Source organism: Ochotona princeps, chromosome 10 (genome assembly GCF_030435755.1).
Source record: "Ochotona princeps isolate mOchPri1 chromosome 10, mOchPri1.hap1, whole genome shotgun sequence".
NCBI classification, from domain to species: Eukaryota; Metazoa; Chordata; class Mammalia; order Lagomorpha; family Ochotonidae; genus Ochotona; species Ochotona princeps.
This window is the reverse complement of record NC_080841.1, coordinates 77,175,971-77,192,699: the sequence shown is the minus strand read 5'-3', so window position 1 is coordinate 77,192,699 and position 16,729 is coordinate 77,175,971. Positions and strand designations below refer to the sequence as shown.

General features: G+C 39.9%; 1 pseudogene; it reads right to left on the bottom strand.

Moving 5' to 3' along the window:
• Positions 1 to 15,392: 15,392 nt before the first annotated feature.
• On the bottom strand, positions 15,393 to 15,567 carry LOC131481207 (ATP synthase membrane subunit K, mitochondrial-like; annotated as a pseudogene).
• Between the last annotated feature and the right edge of the window lie 1,162 nt (positions 15,568 to 16,729).

Here is a 16,729-nt window from a genome sequence, read left to right as displayed (position 1 = left end):
AGCGAGAATTAATATTTTAATTATTTTACCCACATCTAATTAAAAAAATTGATGGGAACTCAGATGCAAACATTTATTTGGGACCTTCTGCAGGTTTGTTGATTTTGGCCTGCAGAGGATGAAAACTCTTGAATAGTTGCAGAGGGGCCATCCGGATCAGGATTTGTTTGCTCACACTGATGCTAAGCTTTGAGGGTGAGCAAGGTGACCATGCCTAGTGCTCTGACTAGGCCTCTGGGTCCTCCCCTAGAGCTAGGAGAGCCTTGATGCTGTTGGAGGAAACTCGGCACTGTTAAAGGTTAAGATGCCTCTGAGAGAAATGCCAGAATGCTTCCTTGGGTGTGGCATGAAAGTTATTGTGCTAGTGGGGGAGGGGCTGACAATGGCTATGAAGGTTTGTAAAGTCAGGAGGTGGACTGGAACATTTTGTACTAAATGCATTTTCATTTATTACTTTTTTTTGGTATAATGATACACATTTTTAAAATTTCAGATGCATTTACAACTGATGTTCTGCATTGGACTGATCGGTTCAATTTACTGTGTGTTTGGCCAAACAGGTAAAAGAAAGTTTTCTCAACTTTTCATTCTGGTAGTGGTGTTTTGTTTTGTTTTGTTTTGTTTTGCTTTTAAATATTTATTTGAAAGCCATAGTGCAAAAAAGGGTGGGAGAGTGAATGTTCTTTGATCCATTGGTGTTCTTCAACTCCCCAAGTGGCTGCAGAGCCACGGCTGTGCCAGGCTGAATCCTGGAGCTTCATCCGGATTTCCTGTGAGGTCACAGAGGCTCAGGTACTTGGGCCATTCTCTGCTGCTTTCCCAGGTGTGTTAGCAAAGACTAGATCAGAAATGGAGCAGCAGGACTTATTTCTCACATGGAATGCCAGTGTGTGGCAGATGGTGGCCAACCTGCCATTCCATGATAGCAGCCTCTTGTTTTCACTCTTGACCGGGGCTACTGGAGAAAACTCAAGGCAATGTTGCCACTCCCCTGGAAGTCCCACAGTGACAGCATGTCCTCAGACTGAAGGGCAAGGGGCCTCCGTGGCCAAGCTGCCCCCACTCCAGTCCTGTTGTCTGGCTAAAGGCTGAGCTTACAAGCATAGATTAGACAGGAATGGCTGAGTGTGCAGAGAAGTCCCAGCAGGTAACGTGTCTACAAGTAGATCATGATCTGTTTGTTCCTGTTTGGAGTCCAGCCCAGGAGCAGTGCCTTGCTACATGTAAAAGCAGTGGGAGGCTCCATCAGGGAAAACATGTTGGTCTACGTGGATTACACAAAATTACCAATGACAGCAAGCAAAACAGTATGTTTTAGAATGTGATAAATCATACTAGAAATTAAACAGGCTTATACCTTAAGTAATGTGAACAGAAATCAATAAAAACAATAAATGTGACAGTTGAAAAATTTGCAAGCAAACACAGAACTTAAAAAATAAGTGACCAGTAAACATGAATAATTGAAGCCTTAAATAACTTGACAGTTTGATGCTTTCTTTATGCCTAGTAGTAAAATTATAATATATTTTTACATTGTATTTTGTCTGAGAGGCAGAGATAGAGTCAGACAGGCATAATTGAGTTCACATGTGCTGTTCTACCACCCAAACTCCCACAACAGCAGGAGCTGGACTGTGGCTGATGCCCAGAGGACAATCCAGGTACTCAGTGTGGGTTCAACTCAAGTAGTTGAACCATCACCACTGTCTACCAGTATGGGACATGCGTGTTTTACCCACTGGACTCAATGTTCATTGAGGAGTAACATTTGTGACATTAAGTACTTGGTATTGGAGGTTTGGTGAAATAGTGTTAATACATGGCATGTGAGAATATTAATAGGTATATTACTTGAGCAGAAATTAAAATGTATTGAGAAGTGTGAAAACATTAATATAATGTTTAGTATGTCCCCCTTTCAGAATGTCCAGTGTGTATTTTAGATATAAGTGGTTGAAATGGGTGCTGTGGTGCAGCAGGTTCAGCAGTTGTTTGAGAACCCATATCCAACGTTGGAGTGCCTATTTCAGTCCCAGCTATTACACATCTGGTCCAGCTTCCTGCTAATACATCTGGGAGAGAGCCAGTGATGGCGCACACAATTGGGCCCCTGCTGGATTCCTTGCTTCTGACCTCAGGCCTGGCCTAGTCCTGGCTGCTGTTGGCCTTTGGGGAGTGAACCAGCGAATGAAAGAGCTCTATTTTTTTCTCTCTCTCTAGGGCTTTCCTGTAAATAAATAAATCTTAAAAACAAAACAAAAACAGTTCCAGAGTGCATGCATAAATGTGCGTGTTCACAATATGCGTGTGTGTGTGCATGTGCAAACCACTGTGTATACGGATGAGAATGGTATGTGTGTAGATGAGTGTAGTGTGTTTTATATGTGTGCTGGACATATGTGTATATGTACAGTAATTGTGTGGCTGTGCATGGAGTCTGCACATGTGAACAAGCATGTGTATCGCACACATACATGGAATTGTCCCAACATTAAGTAGGATATATTCAAGTAATGAGATGCTGTATAATAATTACAAGGTATGTTTTTGAAGAATTTTTGATCACACAACAAAATATTTAAAAAGTGACATATTAAATGCTATGCAAATTGTGTCATCAGCTTCATTTAAATAGTCTGTGTGTGCTTGCTTCCTGTTGTCTCTGCTCAAGACAACAGCTGGAATGAAGTAGGTGGCAGGGGTGAAGTGGTTATCTGGCAGTGGTGTAGATGACTTTTTTGTATTTATGGTTTTAGGAATTTTTCAAATTTCCTGTGGATGAGAACATGTGAAGTTAATAATCGGGAAAGAGATGACAGCCAGTCCTTCTTGTGATTAGTGTATGAGAGGCATGCTGCTCCCTAGGCAAGTTCAGAGACATTTAAGGACACACTGAACAGACCAGAGCAGCCCTGGGTTATGGATCGGATCAGTGAGCACCTCAGTGGCTTCATATCCTTAAAGGAAGGTCCCCAGGGGTCATTTTGGGTAAGTGTGGGCCCTTTACCTGATTGTAAGAAAGTGTAGGACATTTGTGACCATCCCAAATGACAAATTTTGAAATTTGTGCCTTTGAACACAAGGACGTAAATGTACAGAAGGTACTTGGCTTTCATATGGAAAACAAGGAAGACAGCTGTCCTTCCATGGCTTGTAGTACCACTTCTGGGATCAGTCGGTGCCTTCAGTTTGATAACTGTCATGGTAACTCACACAGCATCACTTGTTTCAATGATCCTATTTCATTGTATTCTCTCTGCAACTTCATGGAAAATGGTCTGTTCATTTTCTTGACAGATGAAAATGGATGTATAAAAGCCAACGCTGAGTCCTGTGGAAAATGCATACAGGCAGGCCCCAGTTGTGGGTGCTGCATGAATTCGGTAAGTAGATAGCCTCCTGTTTAAAATCTGCAGTCCTCAGGTTTCTGATGTGTATTATATAATACGTGATGGCCAAGAACTGTGCCATTCAGCATAGCAGCCCATGGGCCCTGAGACTGTGGGGCTCTTTTAAGGCTGCTCAAGCTAGCAAAGATTGTGTGCACCAAGGCTTACCTTTCAGTTCTGTTTCCACAAACTTCTTGCAATACCCTTGTTTGGGTGTTAGAAATTGAAAACTGCTATAAGTTTCAAATATGTATTGTACTTTATGACTTAGTATAAAAGAATCATTAATAATGTTGAAATAATATAATTTTGAATATACGCATATATGCATGTTTTAACACATCATTTTAGAGTTAACTTTCCTTTTTTCGTTGTGAATGCTGGATAACTTTAGAACATGTGTGGTTCACCTTTAGGACATGTGTCATATTTGTATTGGGTAACTTTCCAAAGTAATTAAGCTGTTTGTTGTAACTTTTCTGGGGTGTGTGTGTGTGTGTGAATAAATTAAACTTCCCAGTGAAGTCTGAGTTAAGATAATATAGAATTGATTTGTGTCCTTAAGAACCTGCTGTGGTTGGCATTTGGATTCTAACCCTTCTGTCATTTTTAACCCTTTCCTTGCATAGGCGCTATTATCAGAACAGGAAGTAGAGAGGCCAGATCAGAAGTCAAGCAGTTTATTCACAGAATAAACAGCTGATATCAGAAGATAAAAGCATAATTTTTTATCAGGCATTTGGGCCCACATTTTAAGTACCTATTTGTTTTTGTTTTTGTTGCCATAGCTGCTCACATAATCAGATTTGTGGTTTGACCATGGAAGAGCATTGAGAAACTTTGTTTCTTTACAGAATTTTTCTGTTGACACTTGGTGTTCTCTTGAGGATGGTGTCCAGGGTTGTATTGGGATTACAGGGCGTGGGATTGAGTGGGTGGCATTGCAGGGACAACGACTGCCCTCCGGGTCTAACACAGAGCTTGCCTGACTGAGGAAGTGGAGGTGGTGCTCGTTGCGCTACAGGATTCACTCAGGCATGGGATGTTCCCAAAAATTCAGCTTCAGAGTTTTGGGACATAATTTTTAAATGATTAAAAGCTCTTTCAGAATGTATTCTTAAAGTGTCTGAATTGGCTGATACGTGAGAAAGTATAATCCCCACTTAGATTTTGTGCTTTGGGTCAGGAGCTATTTCAGAGCTGAAGCTTTAGTCCCAGCTTTGAGCCATTTGTATCTTGGTCGTCTTTCCCATCTGTTTCTCAAAAGTGACCTTAGTAGTGTTGTGTTTGACTTGAACATTTGTGAAGTCATTGTTCTTTTTGTTCTGTTTTTGTTTGAAAGCCATAATTAGAGACAGAGTGAGATGTTGCATTCCATTGGCTGATTCTACAAATGGCCACTGAAGTCACGATCCCGCAGCTTCTTCAGGTCTCCCATGTCAGTGCAGACACCCACGTACTTGGGCTATCTTCTGCTTGCTCAGATGTGTTAGCAGGTAGGTGGATCAGAAGTGGGCAACTGAGTTTTGAACTGGTGCCCATATGGGATGCTGCAGCATAGGCTTTACCTGTTGTGACACAGTGCTGGCCCCTATTTATTCTTTACATTTAAGTATCTTCACTCATACTTTATGTAAAAGTCATGAAATTGGTGTGTAAGAACAGATACGATTATCATGCCCTTACTTTTCCCTCCATCTTCATATTACTTAAATTGTTTCAGAGAGAGACAGAGAACTGTAATCTGCCAGCTCCTTCCCCAAATCCCTGTAATCATCAAAATTGGGCTGCACTGGAGCTGGAAGCTGAGAACTTAATCTAGGTCTCCCATGGAAGGCTAAGGCCATCACCTGCTGCCTCCCCCAGAGTCTGCATTAACAGGAGACAGGCATTGGAAGCTGGAACCAGGCATGTCAGTGTGAGATGAGGGCATCTTATCCGATAGACAGAATGCCTGCCCCGTAAAATACTTTGATTTGAATAATTTCTAAACACTTAAAATGATAGCCAATACTTAGAAACTTTTTCTGACTCTCAGGATTAATTAAATCAGTGTTAAATATCTTAGTCTCCTTTTTGAAGCACCCATCACTAACTGAGATGTGTTTATGCTGCTGTGCTTTTCCTTAACCTACAGTTAAAGTCCAAAAGTTGTGCTGAGGGAGGTGCTGTGGGATTTTATAAAGACACTGCTAGGGGAAATTCCGGGAAACTGCCTGATACTTGGGTATGTAGGTTACCAGTTGCTGTCAACTGTATTCAACACATGGTTTCACTGAGAAGTTTATTTTTTGAATACACAAATGGAACATTTAAAACAAACACTTAGGTCAGTTCTTGAAAGAGGTGTTACTTTCTCTGGAATGATTTTGTTTTTAAATCAGCACTTTAATGATTTGAGTGAAGGGAGTGCTTTATTTACAAGCTAAGGGTGAGATGCGTCATATGTCCCCGTTTTACTTATATTTTCATATGTTATTTAGACCTTTCTACAAGAAGGAATGCCTACTTCTGCATGGTGTGATGGTTTAGAGGCCTTGAAAAAAAAGGATGCCATTCAGATGACATAGAGAATCCCACAGGTTCCACAGCCATCAAGAAAAATAAAAATGTCACCAATCACAGCAAAAGAACAGCAGAGAAGCTGCAGCCCAAAGACATCACTCAGTTCCATCCACAGCAGCTGGCTCTGCAGCTGCAATCAGGTGAGACCCAGCCCTCTGCCTCCTGCTCTGCCTCAGCCTCCATGGAGGCCCTCAGGCTAGCCAGTCAGAATGGCTGAGAGTTTCAAAAGCACAATTCTTAAGATTTTCAAAAGAACAATGCTAAATATTTGTCTTAGATGAAGTAAGTTCAGCAAGTATTAATTTGACTTCCTATGTTTCACAAGTGTTTATTCTCTTTCTATTCAGTGATATAAAAGCAACATTTTAATGTTTTCTTTCTGTTGTTTTTTAATATTACTGGAGTTCTATTATCTGTGGCAGTGCTGGAACTCAAAGAAAACTTGTGTGCTGTCTCTGAAGCCGATGCCTTTGTGCGCAACCCTCCACCCCTTTTCCCACATCCACGCCCAGTCTGCTGCAGCACACCTGCTGCTCAGTCTGACACATGGATCCTGTCGGGGCTCTCTAGCCCCTCTGTACCCAGCAGAGCAGTGTGCTTCCTTCAGAACATGGCTCCTGACTGCTCTCATCTTCACCAACGCTTTCCAAGATGCTTTTTGTGTCTTTCTATTCCCCCACTCCCTTTGCAATCCACTTGACAGAGTGGTTTTCCTTGAGATTTAACAATATTTGCTTTCTTTTCTCCTATCTGCCTACCACGAGTTTCTTCAGACAGAATTTAACAGTGGTACATCTAAACCTCTTATTCTCCTGTTTCTGGAGGGAATGTGCCTGACATCTCTTTCTCTTCTTTTCCATCCTCATCATTTCAATTCATATCCTTGTCACCTCCCTCTTGAATGTTTCCTATTATTTGTTAACTAGCTTTTCTATCTATAATACAATTTAAAGACTATTCCTAAGTTTTCTAAAGTAAAAATAATATTTGGTGACTGACATGCATGTGGTGGCTTCCTGGGACCAACTCCTGAGGTTTGCTAAAACTCCAATCTCCGTCCATCCTAAGTCAGTTAGGAAAGTTAATTTTTGAGACACAAGCTACCTAGTATGGGTTGGGCATGCTGTTTATTTCATCTTTGTACCCGCAAGGCCTCGTGTGTGAAGTATTTGTTGATTGAACTTGAGTGTAGACTCAGTGAATTGTTTCTAGAAATCTCCAATTTTTGTTGGTTTTCAGTGTTTGCCAGGGTAGACAGATTTGCTTGGTTTTCTCTATTTGCTCTTTTTTTTAAAGATTTATTTATTTTATTACAAAGTCAGATATACAAAGAGGAGGACAGACAGAGAGGAAGATCTTCCATCCAAAGATTCACTCCCCAAGTGAGCCGCAATGGCAGGTGCTGCGCTGATCTGAAGCAGGGAACCTGGAACCTCCTCCAGGTCTCCCACGCAGGTGCAGGGTCCCAAAGCCCTGGGCCATCCTCAACTGCTTTCCCAGGCCACAGGCAGGGAACTGGAAGGGAAGTGGAGCTGCCGAGATTAGAACCGGCGCCCATATGGGATCCCAGGGCATTCAAGGCGAGTACTTTAGCTGTTAGGCCACACTGCCGGGCCCCCATCTTAAGCAGATATGTATAATTGGTAAACGTTACTGGGAAAGCCCAGGAGCTCCTTTCCTCAGCTTGACCTGGAAACACAAAACTGGGAATCAGTTGCTTGCTAAGATTATTGGCTCAGCTTTCATCAGGAAACAGCTGAAATTTGAAATAATTGGGTGGTGAGTAGACAGGGCAGTTTTCTTGAAGCTTTGTGAGAATTTGTAAACTGAGGCTGTTTTTCCACATTATATTTATTAAAAATATGTATATATATATATATATACATATATATATATATATATACATATATATATGTATATATATATATATATATATATATATATATATATATATATATATATATAACAGGGAAGTTTTAAGGAAGAAAATAGCTAAAACAGCAGAGGATGCAGTGATGCAGATCATGAGTGAGGGAAAGAAGAGAGGGCCAAGAAGAGAACATAGGCTGTGTTCTGAAAACCATAAACCAGGGCCCACGCCATTGGTGTAGAGAGCCAAAAATAACCTTGCAATCATTTCCTGAAGAATCAAGAAGGCAGAATAGGGTAAGGACATGTTTAAACAGATGGAGAAATATTAGCCAGAGTGAAGCATAGAAGGCATATTCCAAGAAACAGAAGAGGACAGAACAACAGCAGAGAGGTACCTGGAGACTGACAGACACAGAAAGGCAGTGGATACAATGGTGCAGTGTTGCAGTGACTGATACCCCAGCAGCATTCAGCTAATGGTGATCTGAACTCCACTGGCAGAGGTGAACACAGAGAAAGAACAACCCATCCTGCTGGTCTGTTTGATTTGACCAGGAACAGAGAGAGAGAGTGGCAGACCAGATGGGCGGTGTGGGAACAGGGTAGATGTCATAGCCCAGTCCACCTCCTAAAGCCAAATTGGGCGCCATTTTGTTTATGGAGGCAAGGGCTATGGGGCAGGATTGCACATTCACTGAGCTGGGAGTGAACTCATTTCTGACTCAGTGAACTACAACATGGCATCCTACAAGTTCCACTTAAGAGAGGTCTAGGTAGCCCTCAGACCTGATGGCAAACAGATCAATAACTCTAGCAATGGTACATCAGGTGCCATTTCTTACAATGTGCCAAAGCATTTAAGACTACAGGGGACAACACTGAGCTGCAAATGCACTGAGTTCAGCAAGAACTCACTGGGTTCAGTGCATTGCACTGGTCCCAAGGAAAATAATACCAACTATGACTACATATGGGTCAAAATAGGTCTGTGTGGCGCCCAAACATAATGGCCAACAGGTTCCGGCAAGATCAGTACCAACAAGAACCTAGCTATAGAGGACTCCTAGTGTCTCCCTAAGCCTGGGACCTGTTCCAACCAGAAGTGGGAGGAAGGTTGTACAAACAATGGTGAAGCCTCAGCAGTATCATAGGAGGTGGAGTGTGGTGAACCAAGAGCTGGGGCTACAGAGACCATGGTGGAAATTTAATATAAGAACCCAGACCTGGAATTCGCTGGAGAGAGTGGCACAATTGGCTGCAAACAACGAGCCATGTAAGAACTGCAATAAGTAAAACCGAACTGTAGACCTGTGGGTGACACAGCTTAGAAACCTGCCCCAAGGAGAAGATTCTGCTAAACATAAGTATAATGATCAAGAGCAAATGAAAGGACAAAGGCAAAATGAATATTGCTGAAGACTCCCCTGCAAAGGAGCAAAACCCTATGCCAACCTCAGAGTTCACTGAGGGAGACATCAAGAAAATTGGCATACAGAGTTCAAAACAGTTGTTATAAAACTTCTTATCAACGAGAAGCATGTACAGCAGGCATTCAAGGAATTCAAGGAGCATATCACACTGGAAATGAATCAGATGAAATCTGATATATCAGAAATGAAGAATAGAGTGGAGCAAATTAAAAGTACAGTGGAGAGTCTCTAAAAGAGAATGAAGAAGGTAGAAGAAAGCATCTCAGAATTAGAAGATATTTCCTGCCACCAAGGGGAAACAAACAGAAAGCTGGAAGCAGAGCTGGATCAGGCTTAAAAAAAAGTATTCAAGAATTGAAAGACACTATTATGACACCTAATATAAGAGTTTGGGGAGTCTCAGAAAGTGCAGAAAGAGAAGCTGGGTTTAAAAATATATTTAATGAAATAGTAAGGGGAAATTTTCCTAATCTACAGGAAGAATTGGGATACAACATCCAGGAGGGACACAGAAATCCCTACAAGGACCAAGGACCAAAAGCAATCTTCATCATAACATGTAATAATCAAGTTCTCTTCAAACATAAGGAAAAGATCCTTAAATGTACACGTGAAGAAATCAATTGACATGTAAAGGAATGCCAATTAAGCTCACAGGAGACCTCTCACAGGAAACTCTACAGGCCAGAGGTTAATGGAGCCACACATTCCAGATTCTAAAACCAAAAAATTGTCAGCCCAGGATAATGTACCTAGGAAAACTTTCCTTTGTCTTTGAAAATGAAATAAAATTCTTCCAAATTAGAGAAAATTTAAAGGAACATGCCTCTTCCAAACCTGCCCTACAAATGATACTTCAAGATGTTCTCTTGACAGAGAAAAGGAATAGCGCCCACCAAAATCAAAGGCAAATGCAAAGAACATCCCAGTAAAATAACAGAGTACTAAATCAATGAACAACCCACCGCTAAAATGACAGAACCAAATTATGACCTATTTGTATTAACCCCGAATGTAAACGGCTTAAACTCATCAAGCAAACGTCATAGATTAGCAGACTGTATTAAAAAACAACACCACTCTATTTGTTGCCTGCAGGAGACATATCTCACCAACAAAGATCAGCAGAAACTATATCTCATGGATTTTGATATTTTTGGTTAGTTTCATCTCTTTAAAATTCTTTCTTCTGATTAAATTCTTGAATGACTCATAGATCATACAGTAGGTTCAAGGAGGTTCTTGATTTTCTATTTCATTTCTTCAGCGACACATTAGTCATTCAGTAGCATGTTATTTATCCATGGTCTTGCTAATTTCTCTTTCTTTCTTCCTGTTGTTTATTTTATTTGTGACCTTTCATTTAAGAGGATGTATAGTAACTGTGTAATGGAGACTATCAAATCTAGCAGCATGTTATTCAACTTCATGGCATTGTAAATTTCTATTTTTCTCCTGTTGTTGATTTTTACTGTGGCTTTTCATTTCAGGGGATATATAGTAACTGTGTAATGGGGACTATCATATTCAGATGTGGGGATACAATGCAGTATGCATATTTACTTCCAGACAAAGATGGACTCCCAATGAAACTGTTTACTATATCATGACAATAGGATGCTGGACTCTGCCATTGTCCATGCCTGCAGTGATGGACATATTACTGTGCATGAAGAACTATACCATAGTAACTATATAGTGATGGAGGAGAGAATTGGGGAGAGGATATGGGAAGTCCCAGGGCCTATGGAACTGTACCATGAAATGATAATAATAAAAAGAAGTAAAATAAAAAAATAACCTTGCATGTTTTAGGGAATTTATCCTGATTCTGGAGTGTAATGTACGCATTAATTTAAGCATCATAGGGATGTACTGAGTAATTGCCTTATTCTAGACATCAGGCTAGTTACTAAGGGTAAGATGCTGAGAAAGATAGGTGATATTTCCTGCCTCACTTGATCTTACACTTGAGTTAGCAGTTGCAGAATATTATGAAAAGTGCTCTGTCACTGTCCTGCAGCGATCGACTGGGTGCATGGAGTCGATAATAACATGCATGGACTACTGACTGGTGGTCAACAGCTGAAGTTTATTAACAGCACCAGATTTTTAAAAGAAGGTTGTCATGTAGGCCCCCAGAGAGAAGGAGCTTGAGCCATTTACATCTCAACAGCAAGGTACAGTTTCCAAAACACAACTTGTTTATACCTAAACCTGTAAACCAGGTTTCCTGTTCATTCACCTTCGTATGAATTGCTCCTGGCACCTTTAGGGGAGATGCAACTTGCTATGTCTCCCACAATAGCAAAGATTCTGAATGTCCTTCTACAGTGCTCCAGTAGGGGAAGTACAAATCATCATAGGGTTCAAGTGCTCATTTATAAAGCAATACGGTTTGAGGGTTAGAAGCAGCTTTCAGGTTTAGTCATTTGCACCTGCAGATTGTATCTGTAATTTAGGCTTTAACCATTTGAAGAGCAGTGCTGATGTGTAGGTTTTTTTTTTTAATTTATTTATTAATTACATTGTATTATGTGACACGGTTTTATAGGTACTGGGATTCTCCCCACCCCTCCCAAAACCCTCCCATCATGGTGGATTCTCTCACCTTGTTGCATAACCACAGCTCAAGTTCAGTTGAGATTCCTTCATTGCAAGCAAATACCAAACATAGAGTTCAGCATCTTATTGTCCAGTTAATTTCAACGGCTTCTTAGGGAGACCTTCTCTGGTCTGAAGGTAGAGCCAGCAGAGTATCATCCCAATCAATTAAAAGCTCCAACATGCCATCAGCAACAATTAATAATGTTATGGAATTAATTGACATAGTATTGAGTACCCAATATGTTAAAAATAAATGCGAGTTCTTAACCACATTCTGTGACTACTTCATTGACATTTCAATTTTAGTTTATATACAACGGGTTCTATACATCTTAAAATAGCTATAGGTTATTGTTCAGCTGTCTTGTGTCTATTTTCATTATAATATTTAGCCTTTTATAGCATTGAATTCAATCACAAAAAGGACATAGTGTGAGGATCTGGTGGCTTTCAGTTCCTGGGTATTTGGGGCTGAAATCATTAGACTTGCATCTACACTTGGGGTTGGAATTTTTCCTCCAGTATAGCTTCCTGCCTCCTTAAAAAAGCAATCATCCATGTTATTACTTTTTGCTCCATTTCCATGGGCCTGCATCTGTCAATGTGACTCTATCCAGTGTCACCTCATGCAGCTTCTGGCTCAGGAGGTAATCACTATGATAATCTGTGTCCTCTGCTGTGAATTGGCAGCTGACTCACTCTCTTTGACATAGCATAAAGGACCTTCTCATCTATGATTGAGCACAGGACTGGGAGAATCCTCTCACACTGACAAGCAGTAAGAGAGAATCAGTTCAGGGAGAGGCAGCAACACAGAATCATAGACTTTGGGCTCTCCCTCCTATAAACTCTGAGTAAATCAGATAGTGTTAGCATCAACTACTGCTATCTAAAAGGGGAGCTGGCAAACAATCTGTGTCATACCTTTTTCTCCCTTTGTGGGATCCATTCCTCCCACCATTTTCATTTCACTGTGGATGCTCATAAGTCCCCAGGCTGCTTGCAAACTAAAGAGCATCCCTGTGTTCTTGATAAAGTCTAGATCTGGAACTTTTAGACTTTCTTTTATATTATTTCACTTCTATTTTTGTCCCACTCCCACCAAAAAGGAGCAATGAATGAAACTCACAACACATTGACTCAAAAAAAAAAAAAAAAAGAATTGTATCAAGTACATTGTGAGGAGTCAGACTGGGTATTAGGCAGTTAGGGTGTTCTGGGTCCGCGAATCAATTTTCTCAAATATAAAATTGTATTTTCTCCACTATGTCTAAATTCACTAGAGCACATTTCTCCCAAGAGACAAGTGCATAATGAACATATCAAGAACATGCTTCCTCCAAGAAATAAGAATGAAATTAACATATCAGTTCCCCATCTAAAGTGCCCACCCAATTCCATCTCTGTGTAGTGTCAGACTGGTCTCTTTATCATTAGAATGAGACCGAGGAAGTGAACTGGTAACACCTTTTTGGGCCTTTTGTCCCAAAGCCATGTATCATGGAAACCATGAATTTTTCTTTGTTTTTAGAGAAACTCCTTTGAAGCAAAATTTTAAACGATGCCAACAGCCCCTGTGCACAGGTCTCCTTTCTTGAAGCCCCTTCCGGTTCCAAGGATGGGAGCATATTTTCTCCTTTCTTCTAACAAATCTTGCTTGAAAACTAAACTGTCTTCAAGAAAATGATTTTTTCCTTGGAGACAAGAATTGAGGTTGCTGCTGTATTTTGTGTCAAAAAGTCCTACAATAGTATGAGATTTAGAAAAAAAGAAAAAAGAAACTTCACTTTTAACAAAAGGCAATACAAAGCAAGGTGATTTTTCTTCATGGATATATCAATAGGAATTTATTTATTCTCACAATATGCCCAAGATTAAGTCTTTCCAGCTTTCCTGATCAGCTTTTTCTGTTGGTTCAGAAGTGTGGCAGGTTTAGAGGTTAAGAAAGAGTACCTGTTTTCTGTTCAGTTTGGAGAGCTTCAGGAAACTATAAGGGAAGTCCATGAGCATGTAAAAAGATTGTTGGGAGAATGAGGAATGTAGAGTGTTAGTGGGAAATGAGCACAGGACAGCCCTCACAGGGAAGCATGGTGAAACAAAAATCAAAAAGCAAACCAAGTGTGACCAGAGAGCTACAAAGAAGGAAAGAGAACCTGAAGGCGAAGATCAGAAGAAAGGGGAAAATTAGAACAGATAGAGACCACTAAGGAAAGCTTAGAACAGACAGGAAACAGTCAACTTGGACTCCCATATACCTTACTAGGAAGGACAGAAAAATTAGTTACTCCTCATTAAGGTACTAAAGATTTCTCTGCACACTCCTCCTAAAACTATTCTGCTTCTCAATTGTTAACATATGGTATGTTTGAGTTATAAGCTTGTTTGAACTAACCTAAAGTTCATGAAGTTCAGTAGGAATCACACTTGAATACTATAAGCTGCTAAATATAACAATGAAAATAGACACAGACAGCTGAATGGTACCCTATAACTATTATAAGGCGTATAGCAGCCGGTTGTATGAAAACTACAATTGAAATGTCAGTGAAGTAGTCACAGGATGCGGTTAAGGACTTGCATTTTCTAACATTTTGGTCACTCAATACCATGTCAATTAACTTCATGATGTTGTAAATTGTTGTTGAAGTTGTGTAGTGCCTTTTCATTGGAGGGGATGATATTCTAGCAGCTCTACTTTCAGACCAGGGATAGTCTCCCAATGAAACTGTTAAATTTATCTGGACAATAAGATGCTGGACTCTCTATGTGGCCCATACCACAATGAAGGAATCATCACTGGATACAAACTGTACTACTGTAACAATATGGAGCAAATCAATTCGGGGAGAGGGCTTTTTGGAGGGACTGGGGGAACCCCAGAGCCTATGAAACTATGTCATAAAACAAAATTAAAAATTTTTTAAAAGGAAGAAAATAGAAAATTTGCAGTGCCTGAAGGAATTCTGAGTATGTCTGACAGTATACACTTGCTGACAAAGAGGTAAGAAACAGGCTATTGGACTCACATTGGTAAGACTGTAATACCATAAAGTTTCTTTGAAGGTTACTTTGTCACAACTCTCTAAAAACCTCTTTAAATCCAAATGTCCTTTGATGGGATTCAACTGTAGAAATTATCTTGCATATATTTGGTCCTATAGAAACACCAGGTTTTTATAATATTATTATGGGAATAAAAAACAGAAACAATCTGTGTCAATAGGAGATTGTTAAAATACATGAAGACAAATTTATATAATACTATGTATGCAGTGATTGAAATACGTTCTAGTGGCAAAGTGGAAAATAAAAAATGTTGGACAAAGTAATAGAATTATATATCTACTAAGATACTTCAGAAAGTTCCTAGAAAATTAAATTTAAAATGAGTTTATTTGGGCCAATGCCATGGTACAGATTTTGTTTTTCCAGGTTCATAATTTAATGTACAAATTGAATTACCACAGTTGAGTTGAATTAGCTTCTCCAGGCATGAGGGCAGATGGGGAAACAATTTGTAATCGAGTTATGTTGCTTTCACAGCTGGAATTTTTAGACCTTAAGCTGAAGTACATAACCAGCAAAGCAATGCCTCCATATGCGGCTAGTACACAATTCATTCTGCCTGTGAGCATGTAAGAGTTGAAATATGTTTTGATTTCAGTGAATTGGAATTGGGCATCAGGTTCTGGACCTGACATGATATCAATCTTCTCAGAGCTACCAACTCCTCAACTGACATCCTTCAAGGCCCACCGACAGTGAACTGGCCCCAGCCGGAAGCAATGGTACAGATTGAGCTTTTATCTGTCATGCTCGTGTCAAATGTGGGTACTGGTTCCAGTCCTAGCTTTTCCACTGCCAATCCAGCTCTTTGTTTATGGACTAGAAAAGCAGCAGAGGATGGCCCAAATCCTTGGGTCCCAGCAAAAACATTGGAAACTTAGAAGAAGTTTCTGGCTGTAGATCTTTCCCTTTGTAGAAATCTGTCATTCAAAAAAAAAAATCTTTTAAACAATGAAGTTATTTTAATACAAAAATCAAAATTCATTGAATCCTTTTTGTGTAATATGCCTTATAGACAAGCTTTTTAAAAGTCCCTAGCATGAATTTCACGGTTTTTTAAAAATAATTTATATATTTTATATTATTATCTTTATGCTACAGTTCCACATGTACAGGGATTCCTCCCACCACCCTTCCATAGTTTCTGCCAGTTCCCCCTGTATTATAACAATAATACAGTCCTTCAGCTACAACCTTAAGTCCTACATTCTGCTATTTCAATATAGTGTAGCACTGTAATTATAGACAATTGTACATAGTCTAGTATGCTACTGTAAAGTTACATGTATCAAGTTTTCATTGGGATTCCTCCTTTTATAAAGGAACAGACATGTATACTGCAATATATCTTCACTTCGGATATGCTAGTCTCCATCATATAGCTCACCTATAAAAATGTTTTTACATTTATTCACTAATGTATTTTGTGAATTTTAAAGAAAAACACTAATCTTTTAAGTCCATTCTCATAGTGTTTTAAAGTAGCTGTATGTGTATGTGTGCATATGGAATTCTTGAAAAGGTCTGTAAGAAACTGTTAGAGACCTTGTTCTGGGAAACATAACAGAAAAAGAAGTAAGCAGTGTGGAGATTTATTCATTGTGGAGATTTGCCCCTGAAAACCCAGATCACAATGCCTGAGGACTCTGAATCTTAACTCTTTAAGGCAGTCTGAGAATGCTGCAGGGAGCAGACTCCCTACTGAGATTGCAGATAAACCTTGGGCTGGTTAACATGTCTGGGGAGGTGTGAGGCATCTTCATAGTCTCCCTGTTCCTTCAGTGATTGTGGTCTAAA